We start from the raw sequence: 21094 nt of genomic DNA on the forward strand, positions 1-21094 counted from the left end.
ATGCATGCTAGAAGGTACAGCATCTGACACCTTGTTTTCCTGAGGGACTTGAGGGAGTTTTATAAGAAATAATTCCTGAAGTCATAGATTTGAATGTAGAGAAAGTCTGATTATTTTCCAAGGGGGCCTATTCAGCTGAATGGACGAAACTCAAGTATCTCTCAAAGAAATCCATGTGTGCTAGCAGCAGGAGCATCACGGACTTGGTTCCCCTGTGAAAATTAAGTTAATTTTTGAAAGGAATAGTTTACGCAGATCATAATTTTCAAGGAGAGGAAGGCTCATTTTCTTCCGAGTGGTCCTATAGAGCTAAGTTGACACAACACATGAATCTCTGGAAAAAAAGCTGTTCGTGTTAGACGCAGGAGTAAGTAGCCCATTGTTTTCCTGTGAGAAATGTACTAGTTTTGGAAGGACGACAGCCTCCACCTTCGGCGTTTCAAGGTGAACATACACGCTCTTTAATCCAAATAGGCCTACTCAGCTGAGGTGAAGAAACACACGATTCACTCCAAAGAAAACCAGGTTTGCTAGACACTGCAACATTAACCACATTGTTTTCCTGTGAGAATTTAGTGAGTTTTGAAAGAAAGACTTCTACGAATTTTCGTGCTTCATGCTGCAGATAGGCGGTGCTTGCTCAAAATTGACCTATTCAGCTGAGGTGAAGAAACACAAGTGTCTCTCAGAAAAACCCATCTATGTTACGAGCTGTGGCATCTATCACATGTTTTCCTGTGAGACTTGAGGTAGTTTTTGAAAGGAATACTCCCTGAAATCATAGATATCAACGTGGACAAAATTTCACTTTGTACAATATAGGCCTATGCAGCTGAGTAGAAGAAACATATGTATCTCCAAAGAAAGCCATCTAAGTTAGAAGCAGCAGCATCTACAGTATTGTTTCTCTATAAGAATTGAGTTAGATGGAATGGAAATACCTCCTCCGACTTAGGTGATTCAATCGGGATATCTGCGTTGGTTGCACCAAATGGGCCAATTCGGCTGACTTGATGAAACACAAGTATCTTCCAAGAGAAAACCACGTGAGCTAGAAGCTGGAGCATCTACCCAATTGTTTCCCAGTGAAAATTGAAGTAGTGTTTGAAGGAATACTTCCTGCAAAACAGAAGTTTCATGGTGAATAAAGGCTCACTTTTTTCCCAAGAGGCCTCTTCAGCTACGTGGAAGAAGCACATGTGTCTCGAGAACACAAGGGTTTCTGTTAGATGCAGTAGCAAGTAGCCATTGTTTTCCTGTGAGAATGGTGGTAGTTTTGGCCAAAGTACTGCCTGCAACTTTGATGTTTCAAAGTGAATATAGGCTCTCTTTGATCCAAATAGGCCTATTCAGCTCAGGTGAAGAAACCCATGCACCTCTCCAAAGACAAGCATGTATGCTAGAACGTGCAGCATCTAGCATATTATTTTCCATTGTGAATTGAGGTCGTTTTTGAGAGGAACACTTCCTGCAAAACATAGATTTCAAGGTGGAGAAAGGATGATTTTGGTCCAAATAGGCCAATTCAGTTGAGTGGACGAAACGCACGCATTTCTCGAAGAAAACCATGTGCTCTGAGAGCAGGAGCATCAGGCACATACTTTCCCTACTAAAATTGAGTTCGTTTTTGAAAGGAATACTTCCTGCAAATCAGAATTTTCAAGGTGGAGAAAGGCTCATTTGATCCAAATAGGCCTATTCAGCTACGATGAAGAAAAGCATGCATCTCTAGAAAAGAAGCCATTCGTGTTAGATGCAGGAGCAACTAGCACATTGTTTTCCTGTGAAAATACGCTGAGTTTTTGAAAGAGCACTGCTGAAACTTTGGTGTTTTATGAGAACAATAGCTTTCCCCGATGCAAATCGGCCCACTGGGCTGCGTTGAAGAAACACATGTAGCTCTCCAAAGAAAAACAGGTATGTGAGAAGCCGCAGCATCTAGCACATTGTTTTCCTTTCAGAATTGAAGTAGTTTCTGCAAGGACTAACTACTCCCTCAAATATCAGATTTCAAGGTGGAGACAGGCTCATTTTGTTCAATATAGGCCTATTCAGCTGAGAAGAATAAACATAGCTATCTCTCCAAAGAAAACCATCTGTGTTAGAAGCAGGAGCACCTAGCACATTTTTCTTTCCTGTGAGAACTGAGTTAATTTTGAAAGCATTACATGCTGCCAATCACATTTTCATGGTGGATTATTGCTCATTTTATTCCACATAGACCTATTATCTGCTTAAAAGAAACACACGTAGTTCTCTGAAGAAAACCATCTAGGTTAGGAGCAGCAGCATGTAGCACATTGTTTCTTTGTGCGAATTGAGTTAGATCTGATAGGAATACTTCCTGAAACATACGTGGTTTATCCTGGACCTAGGCGCTATTTACTCTCAAAAGTTCAATTCAGCTGACTTGAGCAAAGACATGTATCTGTCCAAAGAAAAGCCTCTATGTTAGAGCCTCACGTATCTAGCACGTTGTGTGCCTGTGAGAGTTGAGTTAGGGTTTGAAGGGAATACTTCAGAGAAATTACAATTTTCAAGGTGGAAAAAGGATCATTTTGTCCAAATAGGCTCATTCTTCTAAATTGAAGAAACACATGGATCTCTCAAAAGAAAACCATCTGTATTAGAAGCAGGATCACCTGAGAGATTGTTTTCCTGGCATATTTAGTTATGTTTTGAAAGAAGTGCTTCCTGCAAATCAGTGATCGCGTTGTGAAAGGGCTCCTTTTTCCCAAATTGGCCTATTCAGTTGAGTTGAAGAAACCCACCTGTGTCATGAAAGAATCACCTGGGAAGCAGGAGAGCCTACAATATTTTCTTTCTGTGACATGAGTTAGTTTAGGTGTTTAGGTGTTTGAAGCTAGAGATAGGCGCTTCTGACTGTTAATAGGTCTAAACAGTTGAGTTGAGGAAACACAGGTGACTCCTGAAAGAAAACCATATATGCTAGAATCTACAGCATCTAGCACATGGTTTCCCTGTAAGAGTTAAGTCACTTTTTGAAAGGAAAACTTCCCACAACTGAGGGGTTTCAAGGTGGAGGTAGGCTCTCTTTCCTCCCTCTAGGCCTATTCAGCTGAGTTGAAGACACACAAGGATCACTCCAAAGAAAACCCTCTGTGTGTGGAGCTGCAGCATCTGACGTTATTTTTCTCTGAGTATTGAGTTCGTTTTTGAAAGGAAATCTTCCTGCCAGACATTGTTTTCAAAGTGCAAAAGGCTGGCTTTGTTGCAAGTAGGCCTATTCAGCAGAGGGGAAGAATCACATGTATCTCTCGTGAAAACCACGTGTGCTAAAAGCAGGAGCATCAAGCACGTTACTTCCCTGTGATCATTGAGTTTGTTTTACAGGAGTACATGTTGCAAATCAGAATTTCAAGGTAGAGAAAGACTCATGTTGCTCCAAATAGGCCTATTCAGCTAAATAGAAGATACACGTGTATCTCCAGAAAAAAATCCATTCCTGTTAGACGCACTAGCATCTAGCACATTGTTTTCCTGTGAGAATTGAGATGGTTTTTGACAGAAAGACGTCCTCCAATTTGGATGTTTCAAGCTGGGGACAGTTCCTTCTTGATCCAAATAGGCCTATTCTGCTGAGTTGAAGAAACACAAGTATCTCTGGAAACAAAACCATTCTTTTTAGACAGAGGAGCACCTAACACATTCTTTTCCTTTGAGAATTGTGTCCCACTTGTTAAGAGTACTGCCTACAACTTCAGTGTTTCAAGGTGAATCTAGGCTCTCTTGGATCCAAATAGGCCTATTGAGCTGAGTTGAGGAAACATATGAACCTCTCCAAAGAAAACGATGCATGCTAGAAGGTACAGCATCTGACACCTTGTTTTCCTGAGGGACTTGAGGGAGTTTTATAAGAAATAATTCCTGAAGTCATAGATTTGAATGTAGAGAAAGTCTGATTATTTTCCAAGGGGGCCTATTCAGCTGAATGGACGAAACTCAAGTATCTCTCAAAGAAATCCATGTGTGCTAGCAGCAGGAGCATCACGGACTTGGTTCCCCTGTGAAAATTAAGTTAATTTTTGAAAGGAATAGTTTACGCAGATCATAATTTTCAAGGAGAGGAAGGCTCATTTTCTTCCGAGTGGTCCTATAGAGCTAAGTTGACACAACACATGAATCTCTGGAAAAAAAGCTGTTCGTGTTAGACGCAGGAGTAAGTAGCCCATTGTTTTCCTGTGAGAAATGTACTAGTTTTGGAAGGACGACAGCCTCCACCTTCGGCGTTTCAAGGTGAACATACACGCTCTTTAATCCAAATAGGCCTACTCAGCTGAGGTGAAGAAACACACGATTCACTCCAAAGAAAACCAGGTTTGCTAGACACTGCAACATTAACCACATTGTTTTCCTGTGAGAATTTAGTGAGTTTTGAAAGAAAGACTTCTACGAATTTTCGTGCTTCATGCTGCAGATAGGCGGTGCTTGCTCAAAATTGACCTATTCAGCTGAGGTGAAGAAACACAAGTGTCTCTCAGAAAAACCCATCTATGTTACGAGCTGTGGCATCTATCACATGTTTTCCTGTGAGACTTGAGGTAGTTTTTGAAAGGAATACTCCCTGAAATCATAGATATCAACGTGGACAAAATTTCACTTTGTCCAATATAGGCCTATGCAGCTGAGTAGAAGAAACATATGTATCTCCAAAGAAAGCCATCTAAGTTAGAAGCAGCAGCATCTACAGTATTGTTTCTCTATAAGAATTGAGTTAGATGGAATGGAAATACCTCCTCCGACTTAGGTGATTCAATCGGGATATCTGCGTTGGTTGCACCAAATGGGCCAATTCGGCTGACTTGATGAAACACAAGTATCTTCCAAGAGAAAACCACGTGAGCTAGAAGCTGGAGCATCTACCCAATTGTTTCCCAGCGAAAATTGAAGTAGTGTTTGAAGGAATACTTCCTGCAAAACAGAAGTTTCATGGTGAATAAAGGCTCACTTTTTTCCCAAGAGGCCTCTTCAGCTACGTGGAAGAAGCACATGTGTCTCGAGAACACAAGGGTTTCTGTTAGATGCAGTAGCAAGTAGCCATTGTTTTCCTGTGAGAATGGTGGTAGTTTTGGCCAAAGTACTGCCTGCAACTTTGATGTTTCAAAGTGAATATAGGCTCTCTTTGATCCAAATAGGCCTATTCAGCTCAGGTGAAGAAACCCATGCACCTCTCCAAAGACAAGCATGTATGCTAGAACGTGCAGCATCTAGCATATTATTTTCCATTGTGAATTGAGGTCGTTTTTGAGAGGAACACTTCCTGCAAAACATAGATTTCAAGGTGGAGAAAGGATGATTTTGGTCCAAATAGGCCAATTCAGTTGAGTGGACGAAACGCACGCATTTCTCGAAGAAAACCATGTGCTCTGAGAGCAGGAGCATCAGGCACATACTTTCCCTACTAAAATTGAGTTCGTTTTTGAAAGGAATACTTCCTGCAAATCAGAATTTTCAAGGTGGAGAAAGGTCATTTGATCCAAATAGGCCTATTCAGCTACGATGAAGAAAAGCATGCATCTCTAGAAAAGAAGCCATTCGTGTTAGATGCAGGAGCAACTAGCACATTGTTTTCCTGTGAAAATATGCTGAGTTTTTGAAAGAGCACTGCTGAAACTTTGGTGTTTTATGAGAACAATAGCTTTCCCCGATGCAAATCGGCCCACTGGGCTGCGTTGAAGAAACACATGTAGCTCTCCAAAGAAAAACAGGTATGTGAGAAGCCGCAGCATCTAGCACATTGTTTTCCTTTCAGAATTGAAGTAGTTTCTGCAAGGACTACTCCCTCAAATATCAGATTTCAAGGTGGAGACAGGCTCATTTTGTTCAATATAGGCCTATTCAGCTGAGAAGAATAAACATAGCTATCTCTCCAAAGAAAACCATCTGTGTTAGAAGCAGGAGCACCTAGCACATTTTTCTTTCCTGTGAGAACTGAGTTAATTTTGAAAGCATTACATGCTGCCAATCACATTTTCATGGTGGATTATTGCTCATTTTATTCCACATAGACCTATTATCTGCTTAAAAGAAACACACGTAGTTCTCTGAAGAAAACCATCTAGGTTAGGAGCAGCAGCATGTAGCACATTGTTTCTTTGTGCGAATTGAGTTAGATCTGATAGGAATACTTCCTGAAACATACGTGGTTTATCCTGGACCTAGGCGCTATTTACTCTCAAAAGTTCAATTCAGCTGACTTGAGCAAAGACATGTATCTGTCCAAAGAAAAGCCTCTATGTTAGAGCCTCACGTATCTAGCACGTTGTGTGCCTGTGAGAGTTGAGTTAGGGTTTGAAGGGAATACTTCAGAGAAATTACAATTTTCAAGGTGGAAAAAGGATCATTTTGTCCAAATAGGCTCATTCTTCTAAATTGAAGAAACACATGGATCTCTCAAAAGAAAACCATCTGTATTAGAAGCAGGATCACCTGAGAGATTGTTTTCCTGGCATATTTAGTTATGTTTTGAAAGAAGTGCTTCCTGCAAATCAGTGATCGCGTTGTGAAAGGGCTCCTTTTTCCCAAATTGGCCTATTCAGTTGAGTTGAAGAAACCCACCTGTGTCATGGAAGAATCACCTGGGAAGCAGGAGAGCCTACAATATTTTCTTTCTGTGACATGAGTTAGTTTAGGTGTTTAGGTGTTTGAAGCTAGAGATAGGCGCTTCTGACTGTTTATAGGTCTAAACAGTTGACTTGAGGAAACACAGGTGACTCCTGAAAGAAAACCATATATGCTAGAATCTACAGCATCTAGCACATGGATTCCCTGTAAGAGTTAAGTCACTTTTTGAAAGGAAAACTTCCCACAACTGAGGGGTTTCAAGGTGGAGGTAGGCTCTCTTTCCTCCCTCTAGGCCTATTCAGCTGAGTTGAAGACACACAAGGATCACTCCAAAGAAAACCCTCTGTGTGTGGAGCTGCAGCATCTGACGTTATTTTTCTCTGAGTATTGAGTTCGTTTTTGAAAGGAAATCTTCCTGCCAGACATTGTTTTCAAAGTGCAAAAGGCTGGCTTTGTTGCAAGTAGGCCTATTCAGCAGAGGGGAAGAATCACATGTATCTCTCGTGAAAACCACGTGTGCTAAAAGCAGGAGCATCAAGCACGTTACTTCCCTGTGATCATTGAGTTTGTTTTACAGGAGTACATGTTGCAAATCAGAATTTCAAGGTAGAGAAAGACTCATGTTGCTCCAAATAGGCCTATTCAGCTAAATAGAAGATACACGTGTATCTCCAGAAAAAAATCCATTCCTGTTAGACGCACTAGCATCTAGCACATTGTTTTCCTGTGAGAATTGAGATGGTTTTTGACAGAAAGACGTCCTCCAATTTGGATGTTTCAAGCTGGGGACAGTTCCTTCTTGATCCAAATAGGCCTATTCTGCTGAGTTGAAGAAACACAAGTATCTCTGGAAACAAAACCATTCTTTTTAGACAGAGGAGCACCTAACACATTCTTTTCCTTTGAGAATTGTGTCCCACTTGTTAAGAGTACTGCCTACAATTTCAGTGTTTCAAGGTGAATCTAGGCTCTCTTGGATCCAAATAGGCCTATTGAGCTGAGTTGAGGAAACATATGAACCTCTCCAAAGAAAACGATGCATGCTAGAAGGTACAGCATCTGACACCTTGTTTTCCTGAGGGACTTGAGGGAGTTTTATAAGAAATAATTCCTGAAGTCATAGATTTGAATGTAGAGAAAGTCTGATTATTTTCCAAGGGGGCCTATTCAGCTGAATGGACGAAACTCAAGTATCTCTCAAAGAAATCCATGTGTGCTAGCAGCAGGAGCATCACGGACTTGGTTCCCCTGTGAAAATTAAGTTAATTTTTGAAAGGAATAGTTTACGCAGATCATAATTTTCAAGGAGAGGAAGGCTCATTTTCTTCCGAGTGGTCCTATAGAGCTAAGTTGACACAACACATGAATCTCTGGAAAAAAAGCTGTTCGTGTTAGACGCAGGAGTAAGTAGCCCATGGTTTTCCTGTGAGAAATGTACTAGTTTTGGAAGGACGACAGCCTCCACCTTCGGCGTTTCAAGGTGAACATACACGCTCTTTAATCCAAATATGCCTACTCAGCTGAGGTGAAGAAACACACGATTCACTCCAAAGAAAACCAGGTTTGCTAGACACTGCAACATTAACCACATTGTTTTCCTGTTAGAATTTAGTGAGTTTTGAAAGAAAGACTTCTACGAATTTTCGTGCTTCATGCTGCAGATAGGCGGTGCTTGCTCAAAATTGACCTATTCAGCTGAGGTGAAGAAACACAAGTGTCTCTCAGAAAAACCCATCTATGTTACGAGCTGTGGCATCTATCACATGTTTTCCTGTGAGACTTGAGGTAGTTTTTGAAAGGAATACTCCCTGAAATCATAGATATCAACGTGGACAAAATTTCACTTTGTACAATATAGGCCTATGCAGCTGAGTAGAAGAAACATATGTATCTCCAAAGAAAGCCATCTAAGTTAGAAGCAGCAGCATCTACAGTATTGTTTCTCTATAAGAATTGAGTTAGATGGAATGGAAATACCTCCTCCGACTTAGGTGATTCAATCGGGATATCTGCGTTGGTTGCACCAAATGGGCCAATTCGGCTGACTTGATGAAACACAAGTATCTTCCAAGAGAAAACCACGTGAGCTAGAAGCTGGAGCATCTACCCAATTGTTTCCCAGCGAAAATTGAAGTAGTGTTTGAAGGAATACTTCCTGCAAAACAGAAGTTTCATGGTGAATAAAGGCTCACTTTTTTCCCAAGAGGCCTCTTCAGCTACGTGGAAGAAGCACATGTGTCTCGAGAACACAAGGGTTTCTGTTAGATGCAGTAGCAAGTAGCCATTGTTTTCCTGTGAGAATGGTGGTAGTTTTGGCCAAAGTACTGCCTGCAACTTTGATGTTTCAAAGTGAATATAGGCTCTCTTTGATCCAAATAGGCCTATTCAGCTCAGGTGAAGAAACCCATGCACCTCTCCAAAGACAAGCATGTATGCTAGAACGTGCAGCATCTAGCATATTATTTTCCATTGTGAATTGAGGTCGTTTTTGAGAGGAACACTTCCTGCAAAACATAGATTTCAAGGTGGAGAAAGGATGATTTTGGTCCAAATAGGCCAATTCAGTTGAGTGGACGAAACGCACGCATTTCTCGAAGAAAACCATGTGCTCTGAGAGCAGGAGCATCAGGCACATACTTTCCCTACTAAAATTGAGTTCGTTTTTGAAAGGAATACTTCCTGCAAATCAGAATTTTCAAGGTGGAGAAAGGCTCATTTGATCCAAATAGGCCTATTCAGCTACGATGAAGAAAAGCATGCATCTCTAGAAAAGAAGCCATTCGTGTTAGATGCAGGAGCAACTAGCACATTGTTTTCCTGTGAAAATACGCTGAGTTTTTGAAAGAGCACTGCTGAAACTTTGGTGTTTTATGAGAACAATAGCTTTCCCCGATGCAAATCGGCCCACTGGGCTGCGTTGAAGAAACACATGTAGCTCTCCAAAGAAAAACAGGTATGTGAGAAGCCGCAGCATCTAGCACATTGTTTTCCTTTCAGAATTGAAGTAGTTTCTGCAAGGACTACTCCCTCAAATATCAGATTTCAAGGTGGAGACAGGCTCATTTTGTTCAATATAGGCCTATTCAGCTGAGAAGAATAAACATAGCTATCTCTCCAAAGAAAACCATCTGTGTTAGAAGCAGGAGCACCTAGCACATTTTTCTTTCCTGTGAGAACTGAGTTAATTTTGAAAGCATTACATGCTGCCAATCACATTTTCATGGTGGATTATTGCTCATTTTATTCCACATAGACCTATTATCTGCTTAAAAGAAACACACGTAGTTCTCTGAAGAAAACCATCTAGGTTAGGAGCAGCAGCATGTAGCACATTGTTTCTTTGTGCGAATTGAGTTAGATCTGATAGGAATACTTCCTGAAACATACGTGGTTTATCCTGGACCTAGGCGCTATTTACTCTCAAAAGTTCAATTCAGCTGACTTGAGCAAAGACATGTATCTGTCCAAAGAAAAGCCTCTATGTTAGAGCCTCACGTATCTAGCACGTTGTGTGCCTGTGAGAGTTGAGTTAGGGTTTGAAGGGAATACTTCAGAGAAATTACAATTTTCAAGGTGGAAAAAGGATCATTTTGTCCAAATAGGCTCATTCTTCTAAATTGAAGAAACACATGGATCTCTCAAAAGAAAACCATCTGTATTAGAAGCAGGATCACCTGAGAGATTGTTTTCCTGGCATATTTAGTTATGTTTTGAAAGAAGTGCTTCCTGCAAATCAGTGATCGCGTTGTGAAAGGGCTCCTTTTTCCCAAATTGGCCTATTCAGTTGAGTTGAAGAAACCCACCTGTGTCATGAAAGAATCACCTGGGAAGCAGGAGAGCCTACAATATTTTCTTTCTGTGACATGAGTTAGTTTAGGTGTTTAGGTGTTTGAAGCTAGAGATAGGCGCTTCTGACTGTTAATAGGTCTAAACAGTTGAGTTGAGGAAACACAGGTGACTCCTGAAAGAAAACCATATATGCTAGAATCTACAGCATCTAGCACATGGTTTCCCTGTAAGAGTTAAGTCACTTTTTGAAAGGAAAACTTCCCACAACTGAGGGGTTTCAAGGTGGAGGTAGGCTCTCTTTCCTCCCTCTAGGCCTATTCAGCTGAGTTGAAGACACACAAGGATCACTCCAAAGAAAACCCTCTGTGTGTGGAGCTGCAGCATCTGACGTTATTTTTCTCTGAGTATTGAGTTCGTTTTTGAAAGGAAATCTTCCTGCCAGACATTGTTTTCAAAGTGCAAAAGGCTGGCTTTGTTGCAAGTAGGCCTATTCAGCAGAGGGGAAGAATCACATGTATCTCTCGTGAAAACCACGTGTGCTAAAAGCAGGAGCATCAAGCACGTTACTTCCCTGTGATCATTGAGTTTGTTTTACAGGAGTACATGTTGCAAATCAGAATTTCAAGGTAGAGAAAGACTCATGTTGCTCCAAATAGGCCTATTCAGCTAAATAGAAGATACACGTGTATCTCCAGAAAAAAATCCATTCCTGTTAGACGCACTAGCATCTAGCACATTGTTTTCCTGTGAGAATTGAGATGGTTTTTGACAGAAAGACGTCCTCCAATTTGGATGTTTCAAGCTGGGGACAGTTCCTTCTTGATCCAAATAGGCCTATTCTGCTGAGTTGAAGAAACACAAGTATCTCTGGAAACAAAACCATTCTTTTTAGACAGAGGAGCACCTAACACATTCTTTTCCTTTGAGAATTGTGTCCCACTTGTTAAGAGTACTGCCTACAATTTCAGTGTTTCAAGGTGAATCTAGGCTCTCTTGGATCCAAATAGGCCTATTGAGCTGAGTTGAGGAAACATATGAACCTCTCCAAAGAAAACGATGCATGCTAGAAGGTACAGCATCTGACACCTTGTTTTCCTGAGGGACTTGAGGGAGTTTTATAAGAAATAATTCCTGAAGTCATAGATTTGAATGTAGAGAAAGTCTGATTATTTTCCAAGGGGGCCTATTCAGCTGAATGGACGAAACTCAAGTATCTCTCAAAGAAATCCATGTGTGCTAGCAGCAGGAGCATCACGGACTTGGTTCCCCTGTGAAAATTAAGTTAATTTTTGAAAGGAATAGTTTACGCAGATCATAATTTTCAAGGAGAGGAAGGCTCATTTTCTTCCGAGTGGTCCTATAGAGCTAAGTTGACACAACACATGAATCTCTGGAAAAAAAGCTGTTCGTGTTAGACGCAGGAGTAAGTAGCCCATTGTTTTCCTGTGAGAAATGTACTAGTTTTGGAAGGACGACAGCCTCCACCTTCGGCGTTTCAAGGTGAACATACACGCTCTTTAATCCAAATAGGCCTACTCAGCTGAGGTGAAGAAACACACGATTCACTCCAAAGAAAACCAGGTTTGCTAGACACTGCAACATTAACCACATTGTTTTCCTGTGAGAATTTAGTGAGTTTTGAAAGAAAGACTTCTACGAATTTTCGTGCTTCATGCTGCAGATAGGCGGTGCTTGCTCAAAATTGACCTATTCAGCTGAGGTGAAGAAACACAAGTGTCTCTCAGAAAAACCCATCTATGTTACGAGCTGTGGCATCTATCACATGTTTTCCTGTGAGACTTGAGGTAGTTTTTGAAAGGAATACTCCCTGAAATCATAGATATCAACGTGGACAAAATTTCACTTTGTACAATATAGGCCTATGCAGCTGAGTAGAAGAAACATATGTATCTCCAAAGAAAGCCATCTAAGTTAGAAGCAGCAGCATCTACAGTATTGTTTCTCTATAAGAATTGAGTTAGATGGAATGGAAATACCTCCTCCGACTTAAGTGATTCAATCGGGATATCTGCGTTGGTTGCACCAAATGGGCCAATTCGGCTGACTTGATGAAACACAAGTATCTTCCAAGAGAAAACCACGTGAGCTAGAAGCTGGAGCATCTACCCAATTGTTTCCCAGTGAAAATTGAAGTAGTGTTTGAAGGAATACTTCCTGCAAAACAGAAGTTTCATGGTGAATAAAGGCTCACTTTTTTCCCAAGAGGCCTCTTCAGCTACGTGGAAGAAGCACATGTGTCTCGAGAACACAAGGGTTTCTGTTAGATGCAGTAGCAAGTAGCCATTGTTTTCCTGTGAGAATGGTGGTAGTTTTGGCCAAAGTACTGCCTGCAACTTTGATGTTTCAAAGTGAATATAGGCTCTCTTTGATCCAAATAGGCCTATTCAGCTCAGGTGAAGAAACCCATGCACCTCTCCAAAGACAAGCATGTATGCTAGAACGTGCAGCATCTAGCATATTATTTTCCATTGTGAATTGAGGTCGTTTTTGAGAGGAACACTTCCTGCAAAACATAGATTTCAAGGTGGAGAAAGGATGATTTTGGTCCAAATAGGCCAATTCAGTTGAGTGGACGAAACGCACGCATTTCTCGAAGAAAACCATGTGCTCTGAGAGCAGGAGCATCAGGCACATACTTTCCCTACTAAAATTGAGTTCGTTTTTGAAAGGAATACTTCCTGCCAATCAGAATTTTCAAGGTGGAGAAAGGCTCATTTGATCCAAATAGGCCTATTCAGCTACGATGAAGAAAAGCATGCATCTCTAGAAAAGAAGCCATTCGTGTTAGATGCAGGAGCAACTAGCACATTGTTTTCCTGTGAAAATACGCTGAGTTTTTGAAAGAGCACTGCTGAAACTTTGGTGTTTTATGAGAACAATAGCTTTCCCCGATGCAAATCGGCCCACTGGGCTGCGTTGAAGAAACACATGTAGCTCTCCAAAGAAAAACAGGTATGTGAGAAGCCGCAGCATCTAGCACATTGTTTTCCTTTCAGAATTGAAGTAGTTTCTGCAAGGACTAACTACTCCCTCAAATATCAGATTTCAAGGTGGAGACAGGCTCATTTTGTTCAATATAGGCCTATTCAGCTGAGAAGAATAAACATAGCTATCTCTCCAAAGAAAACCATCTGTGTTAGAAGCAGGAGCACCTAGCACATTTTTCTTTCCTGTGAGAACTGAGTTAATTTTGAAAGCATTACATGCTGCCAATCACATTTTCATGGTGGATTATTGCTCATTTTATTCCACATAGACCTATTATCTGCTTAAAAGAAACACACGTAGTTCTCTGAAGAAAACCATCTAGGTTAGGAGCAGCAGCATGTAGCACATTGTTTCTTTGTGCGAATTGAGTTAGATCTGATAGGAATACTTCCTGAAACATACGTGGTTTATCCTGGACCTAGGCGCTATTTACTCTCAAAAGTTCAATTCAGCTGACTTGAGCAAAGACATGTATCTGTCCAAAGAAAAGCCTCTATGTTAGAGCCTCACGTATCTAGCACGTTGTGTGCCTGTGAGAGTTGAGTTAGGGTTTGAAGGGAATACTTCAGAGAAATTACAATTTTCAAGGTGGAAAAAGGATCATTTTGTCCAAATAGGCTCATTCTTCTAAATTGAAGAAACACATGGATCTCTCAAAAGAAAACCATCTGTATTAGAAGCAGGATCACCTGAGAGATTGTTTTCCTGGCATATTTAGTTATGTTTTGAAAGAAGTGCTTCCTGCAAATCAGTGATCGCGTTGTGAAAGGGCTCCTTTTTCCCAAATTGGCCTATTCAGTTGAGTTGAAGAAACCCACCTGTGTCATGAAAGAATCACCTGGGAAGCAGGAGAGCCTACAATATTTTCTTTCTGTGACATGAGTTAGTTTAGGTGTTTAGGTGTTTGAAGCTAGAGATAGGCGCTTCTGACTGTTAATAGGTCTAAACAGTTGAGTTGAGGAAACACAGGTGACTCCTGAAAGAAAACCATATATGCTAGAATCTACAGCATCTAGCACATGGTTTCCCTGTAAGAGTTAAGTCACTTTTTGAAAGGAAAACTTCCCACAACTGAGGGGTTTCAAGGTGGAGGTAGGCTCTCTTTCCTCCCTCTAGGCCTATTCAGCTGAGTTGAAGACACACAAGGATCACTCCAAAGAAAACCCTCTGTGTGTGGAGCTGCAGCATCTGACGTTATTTTTCTCTGAGTATTGAGTTCGTTTTTGAAAGGAAATCTTCCTGCCAGACATTGTTTTCAAAGTGCAAAAGGCTGGCTTTGTTGCAAGTAGGCCTATTCAGCAGAGGGGAAGAATCACATGTATCTCTCGTGAAAACCACGTGTGCTAAAAGCAGGAGCATCAAGCACGTTACTTCCCTGTGATCATTGAGTTTGTTTTACAGGAGTACATGTTGCAAATCAGAATTTCAAGGTAGAGAAAGACTCATGTTGCTCCAAATAGGCCTATTCAGCTAAATAGAAGATACACGTGTATCTCCAGAAAAAAATCCATTCCTGTTAGACGCACTAGCATCTAGCACATTGTTTTCCTGTGAGAATTGAGATGGTTTTTGACAGAAAGACGTCCTCCAATTTGGATGTTTCAAGCTGGGGACAGTTCCTTCTTGATCCAAATAGGCCTATTCTGCTGAGTTGAAGAAACACAAGTATCTCTGGAAACAAAACCATTCTTTTTAGACAGAGGAGCACCTAACACATTCTTTTCCTTTGAGAATTGTGTCCCACTTGTTAAGAGTACTGCCTACAACTTCAGTGTTTCAAGGTGAATCTAGGCTCTCTTGGATCCAAATAGGCCTATTGAGCTGAGTTGAGGAAACATATGAACCTCTCCAAAGAAAACGATGCATGCTAGAAGGTACAGCATCTGACACCTTGTTTTCCTGAGGGACTTGAGGGAGTTTTATAAGAAATAATTCCTGAAGTCATAGATTTGAATGTAGAGAAAGTCTGATTATTTTCCAAGGGGGCCTATTCAGCTGAATGGACGAAACTCAAGTATCTCTCAAAGAAATCCATGTGTGCTAGCAGCAGGAGCATCACGGACTTGGTTCCCCTGTGAAAATTAAGTTAATTTTTGAAAGGAATAGTTTACGCAGATCATAATTTTCAAGGAGAGGAAGGCTCATTTTCTTCCGAGTGGTCCTATAGAGCTAAGTTGACACAACACATGAATCTCTGGAAAAAAAGCTGTTCGTGTTAGACGCAGGAGTAAGTAGCCCATGGTTTTCCTGTGAGAAATGTACTAGTTTTGGAAGGACGACAGCCTCCACCTTCGGCGTTTCAAGGTAAACATACACGCTCTTTAATCCAAATAGGCCTACTCAGCTGAGGTGAAGAAACACACGATTCACTCCAAAGAAAACCAGGTTTGCTAGACACTGCAACATTAACCACATTGTTTTCCTGTGAGAATTTAGTGAGTTTTGAAAGAAAGACTTCTACGAATTTTCGTGCTTCATGCTGCAGATAGGCGGTGCTTGCTCAAAATTGACCTATTCAGCTGAGGTGAAGAAACACAAGTGTCTCTCAGAAAAACCCATCTATGTTACGAGCTGTGGCATCTATCACATGTTTCCCTGTGAGACTTGAGGTAGTTTTTGAAAGGAATACTCCCTGAAATCATAGATATCAACGTGGACAAAATTTCACTTTGTACAATATAGGCCTATGCAGCTGAGTAGAAGAAACATATGTATCTCCAAAGAAAGCCATCTAAGTTAGAAGCAGCAGCATCTACAGTATTGTTTCTCTATAAGAATTGAGTTAGATGGAATGGAAATACCTCCTCCGACTTAGGTGATTCAATCGGGATATCTGCGTTGGTTGCACCAAATGGGCCAATTCGGCTGACTTGATGAAACACAAGTATCTTCCAAGAGAAAACCACGTGAGCTAGAAGCTGGAGCATCTACCCAATTGTTTCCCAGTGAAAATTGAAGTAGTGTTTGAAGGAATACTTCCTGCAAAACAGAAGTTTCATGGTGAATAAAGGCTCACTTTTTTCCCAAGAGGCCTCTTCAGCTACGTGGAAGAAGCACATGTGTCTCGAGAACACAAGGGTTTCTGTTAGATGCAGTAGCAAGTAGCCATTGTTTTCCTGTGAGAATGGTGGTAGTTTTGGCCAAAGTACTGCCTGCAACTTTGATGTTTCAAAGTGAATATAGGCTCTCTTTGATCCAAATAGGCCTATTCAGCTCAGGTGAAGAAACCCATGCACCTCTCCAAAGACAAGCATGTATGCTAGAACGTGCAGCATCTAGCATATTATTTTCCATTGTGAATTGAGGTCGTTTTTGAGAGGAACACTTCCTGCAAAACATAGATTTCAAGGTGGAGAAAGGATGATTTTGGTCCAAATAGGCCAATTCAGTTGAGTGGACGAAACGCACGCATTTCTCGAAGAAAACCATGTGCTCTGAGAGCAGGAGCATCAGGCACATACTTTCCCTACTAAAATTGAGTTCGTTTTTGAAAGGAATACTTCCTGCCAATCAGAATTTTCAAGGTGGAGAAAGGCTCATTTGATCCAAATAGGCCTATTCAGCTACGATGAAGAAAAGCATGCATCTCTAGAAAAGAAGCCATTCGTGTTAGATGCAGGAGCAACTAGCACATTGTTTTCCTGTGAAAATACGCTGAGTTTTTGAAAGAGCGCTGCTGAAACTTTGGTGTTTTATGAGAACAATAGCTTTCCCCGATGCAAATCGGCCCACTGGGCTGCGTTGAAGAAACACATGTAGCTCTCCAAAGAAAAACAGGTATGTGAGAAGCCGCAGCATCTAGCACATTGTTTTCCTTTCAGAATTGAAGTAGTTTCTGCAAGGACTAACTACTCCCTCAAATATCAGATTTCAAGGTGGAGACAGGCTCATTTTGTTCAATATAGGCCTATTCAGCTGAGAAGAATAAACATAGCTATCTCTCCAAAGAAAACCATCTGTGTTAGAAGCAGGAGCACCTAGCACATTTTTCTTTCCTGTGAGAACTGAGTTAATTTTGAAAGCATTACATGCTGCCAATCACATTTTCATGGTGGATTATTGCTCATTTTATTCCACATAGACCTATTATCTGCTTAAAAGAAACACACGTAGTTCTCTGAAGAAAACCATCTAGGTTAGGAGCAGCAGCATGTAGCACATTGTTTCTTTGTGCGAATTGAGTTAGATCTGATAGGAATACTTCCTGAAACATACGTGGTTTATCCTGGACCTAGGCGCTATTTACTCTCAAAAGTTCAATTCAGCTGACTTGAGCAAAGACATGTATCTGTCCAAAGAAAAGCCTCTATGTTAGAGCCTCACGTATCTAGCACGTTGTGTGCCTGTGAGAGTTGAGTTAGGGTTTGAAGGGAATACTTCAGAGAAATTACAATTTTCAAGGTGGAAAAAGGATCATTTTGTCCAAATAGGCTCATTCTTCTAAATTGAAGAAACACATGGATCTCTCAAAAGAAAACCATCTGTATTAGAAGCAGGATCACCTGAGAGATTGTTTTCCTGGCATATTTAGTTATGTTTTGAAAGAAGTGCTTCCTGCAAATCAGTGATCGCGTTGTGAAAGGGCTCCTTTTTCCCAAATTGGCCTATTCAGTTGAGTTGAAGAAACCCACCTGTGTCATGAAAGAATCACCTGGGAAGCAGGAGAGCCTACAATATTTTCTTTCTGTGACATGAGTTAGTTTAGGTGTTTAGGTGTTTGAAGCTAGAGATAGGCGCTTCTGACTGTTAATAGGTCTAAACAGTTGAGTTGAGGAAACACAGGTGACTCCTGAAAGAAAACCATATATGCTAGAATCTACAGCATCTAGCACATGGTTTCCCTGTAAGAGTTAAGTCACTTTTTGAAAGGAAAACTTCCCACAACTGAGGGGTTTCAAGGTGGAGGTAGGCTCTCTTTCCTCCCTCTAGGCCTATTCAGCTGAGTTGAAGACACACAAGGATCACTCCAAAGAAAACCCTCTGTGTGTGGAGCTGCAGCATCTGACGTTATTTTTCTCTGAGTATTGAGTTCGTTTTTGAAAGGAAATCTTCCTGCCAGACATTGTTTTCAAAGTGCAAAAGGCTGGCTTTGTTGCAAGTAGGCCTATTCAGCAGAGGGGAAGAATCACATGTATCTCTCGTGAAAACCACGTGTGCTAAAAGCAGGAGCATCAAGCACGTTACTTCCCTGTGATCATTGAGTTTGTTTTACAGGAGTACATGTTGCAAATCAGAATTTCAAGGTAGAGAAAGACTCATGTTGCTCCAAATAGGCCTATTCAGCTAAATAGAAGATACACGTGTATCTCCAGAAAAAAATCCATTCCTGTTAGACGCACTAGCATCTAGCACATTGTTTTCCTGTGAGAATTGAGATGGTTTTTGACAGAAAGACGTCCTCCAATTTGGATGTTTCAAGCTGGGGACAGTTCCTTCTTGATCCAAATAGGCCTATTCTGCTGAGTTGAAGAAACACAAGTATCTCTGGAAACAAAACCATTCTTTTTAGACAGAGGAGCACCTAACACATTCTTTTCCTTTGAGAATTGTGTCCCACTTGTTAAGAGTACTGCCTACAACTTCAGTGTTTCAAGGTGAATCTAGGCTCTCTTGGATCCAAATAGGCCTATTGAGCTGAGTTGAGGAAACATATGAACCTCTCCAAAGAAAACGATGCATGCTAGAAGGTACAGCATCTGACACCTTGTTTTCCTGAGGGACTTGAGGGAGTTTTATAAGAAATAATTCCTGAAGTCATAGATTTGAATGTAGAGAAAGTCTGATTATTTTCCAAGGGGGCCTATTCAGCTGAATGGACGAAACTCAAGTATCTCTCAAAGAAATCCATGTGTGCTAGCAGCAGGAGCATCACGGACTTGGTTCCCCTGTGAAAATTAAGTTAATTTTTGAAAGGAATAGTTTACGCAGATCATAATTTTCAAGGAGAGGAAGGCTCATTTTCTTCCGAGTGGTCCTATAGAGCTAAGTTGACACAACACATGAATCTCTGGAATAAAAGCTGTTCGTGTTAGACGCAGGAGTAAGTAGCCCATGGTTTTCCTGTGAGAAATGTACTAGTTTTGGAAGGACGACAGCCTCCACCTTCGGCGTTTCAAGGTGAACATACACGCTCTTTAATCCAAATAGGCCTACTCAGCTGAGGTGAAGAAACACACGATTCACTCCAAAGAAAACCAGGTTTGCTAGACACTGCAACATTAACCACATTGTTTTCCTGTGAGAATTTAGTGAGTTTTGAAAGAAAGACTTCTACGAATTTTCGTGCTTCATGCTGCAGATAGGCGGTGCTTGCTCAAAATTGACCTATTCAGCTGAGGTGAAGAAACACAAGTGTCTCTCAGAAAAACCCATCTATGTTACGAGCTGTGGCATCTATCACATGTTTTCCTGTGAGACTTGAGGTAGTTTTTGAAAGGAATACTCCCTGAAATCATAGATATCAACGTGGACAAAATTTCACTTTGTACAATATAGGCCTATGCAGCTGAGTAGAAGAAACATATGTATCTCCAAAGAAAGCCATCTAAGTTAGAAGCAGCAGCATCTACAGTATTGTTTCTCTATAAGAATTGAGTTAGATGGAATGGAAATACCTCCTCCGACTTAGGTGATTCAATCGGGATATCTGCGTTGGTTGCACCAAATGGGCCAATTCGGCTGACTTGATGAAACACAAGTATCTTCCAAGAGAAAACCACGTGAGCTAGAAGCTGGAGCATCTACCCAATTGTTTCCCAGTGAAAATTGAAGTAGTGTTTGAAGGAATACTTCCTGCAAAACAGAAGTTTCATGGTGAATAAAGGCTCACTTTTTTCCCAAGAGGCCTCTTCAGCTACGTGGAAGAAGCACATGTGTCTCGAGAACACAAGGGTTTCTGTTAGATGCAGTAGCAAGTAGCCATTGTTTTCCTGTGAGAATGGTGGTAGTTTTGGCCAAAGTACTGCCTGCAACTTTGATGTTTCAAAGTGAATATAGGCTCTCTTTGATCCAAATAGGCCTATTCAGCTCAGGTGAAGAAACCCATGCACCTCTCCAAAGACAAGCATGTATGCTAGAACGTGCAGCATCTAGCATATTATTTTCCATTGTGAATTGAGGTCGTTTTTGAGAGGAACACTTCCTGCAAAACATAGATTTCAAGGTGGAGAAAGGATGATTTTGGTCCAAATAGGCCAATTCAGTTGAGTGGACGAAACGCACGCATTTCTCGAAGAAAACCATGTGCTCTGAGAGCAGGAGCATCAGGCACATACTTTCCCTACTAAAATTGAGTTCGTTTTTGAAAGGAATACTTCCTGCAAATCAGAATTTTCAAGGTGGAGAAAGGCTCATTTGATCCAAATAGGCCTATTCAGCTACGATGAAGAAAAGCATGCATCTCTAGAAAAGAAGCCATTCGTGTTAGATGCAGGAGCAACTAGCACATTGTTTTCCTGTGAAAATACGCTGAGTTTTTGAAAGAGCACTGCTGAAACTTTGGTGTTTTATGAGAACAATAGCTTTCCCCGATGCAAATCGGCCCACTGGGCTGCGTTGAAGAAACACATGTAGCTCTCCAAAGAAAAACAGGTATGTGAGAAGCCGCAGCATCTAGCACATTGTTTTCCTTTCAGAATTGAAGTAGTTTCTGCAAGGACTAACTACTCCCTCAAATATCAGATTTCAAGGTGGAGACAGGCTCATTTTGTTC

This window comes from Castor canadensis, chromosome 2 (genome assembly GCF_047511655.1).
Source record: "Castor canadensis chromosome 2, mCasCan1.hap1v2, whole genome shotgun sequence".
In the NCBI taxonomy this organism is placed as follows: domain Eukaryota; kingdom Metazoa; phylum Chordata; class Mammalia; order Rodentia; family Castoridae; genus Castor; species Castor canadensis.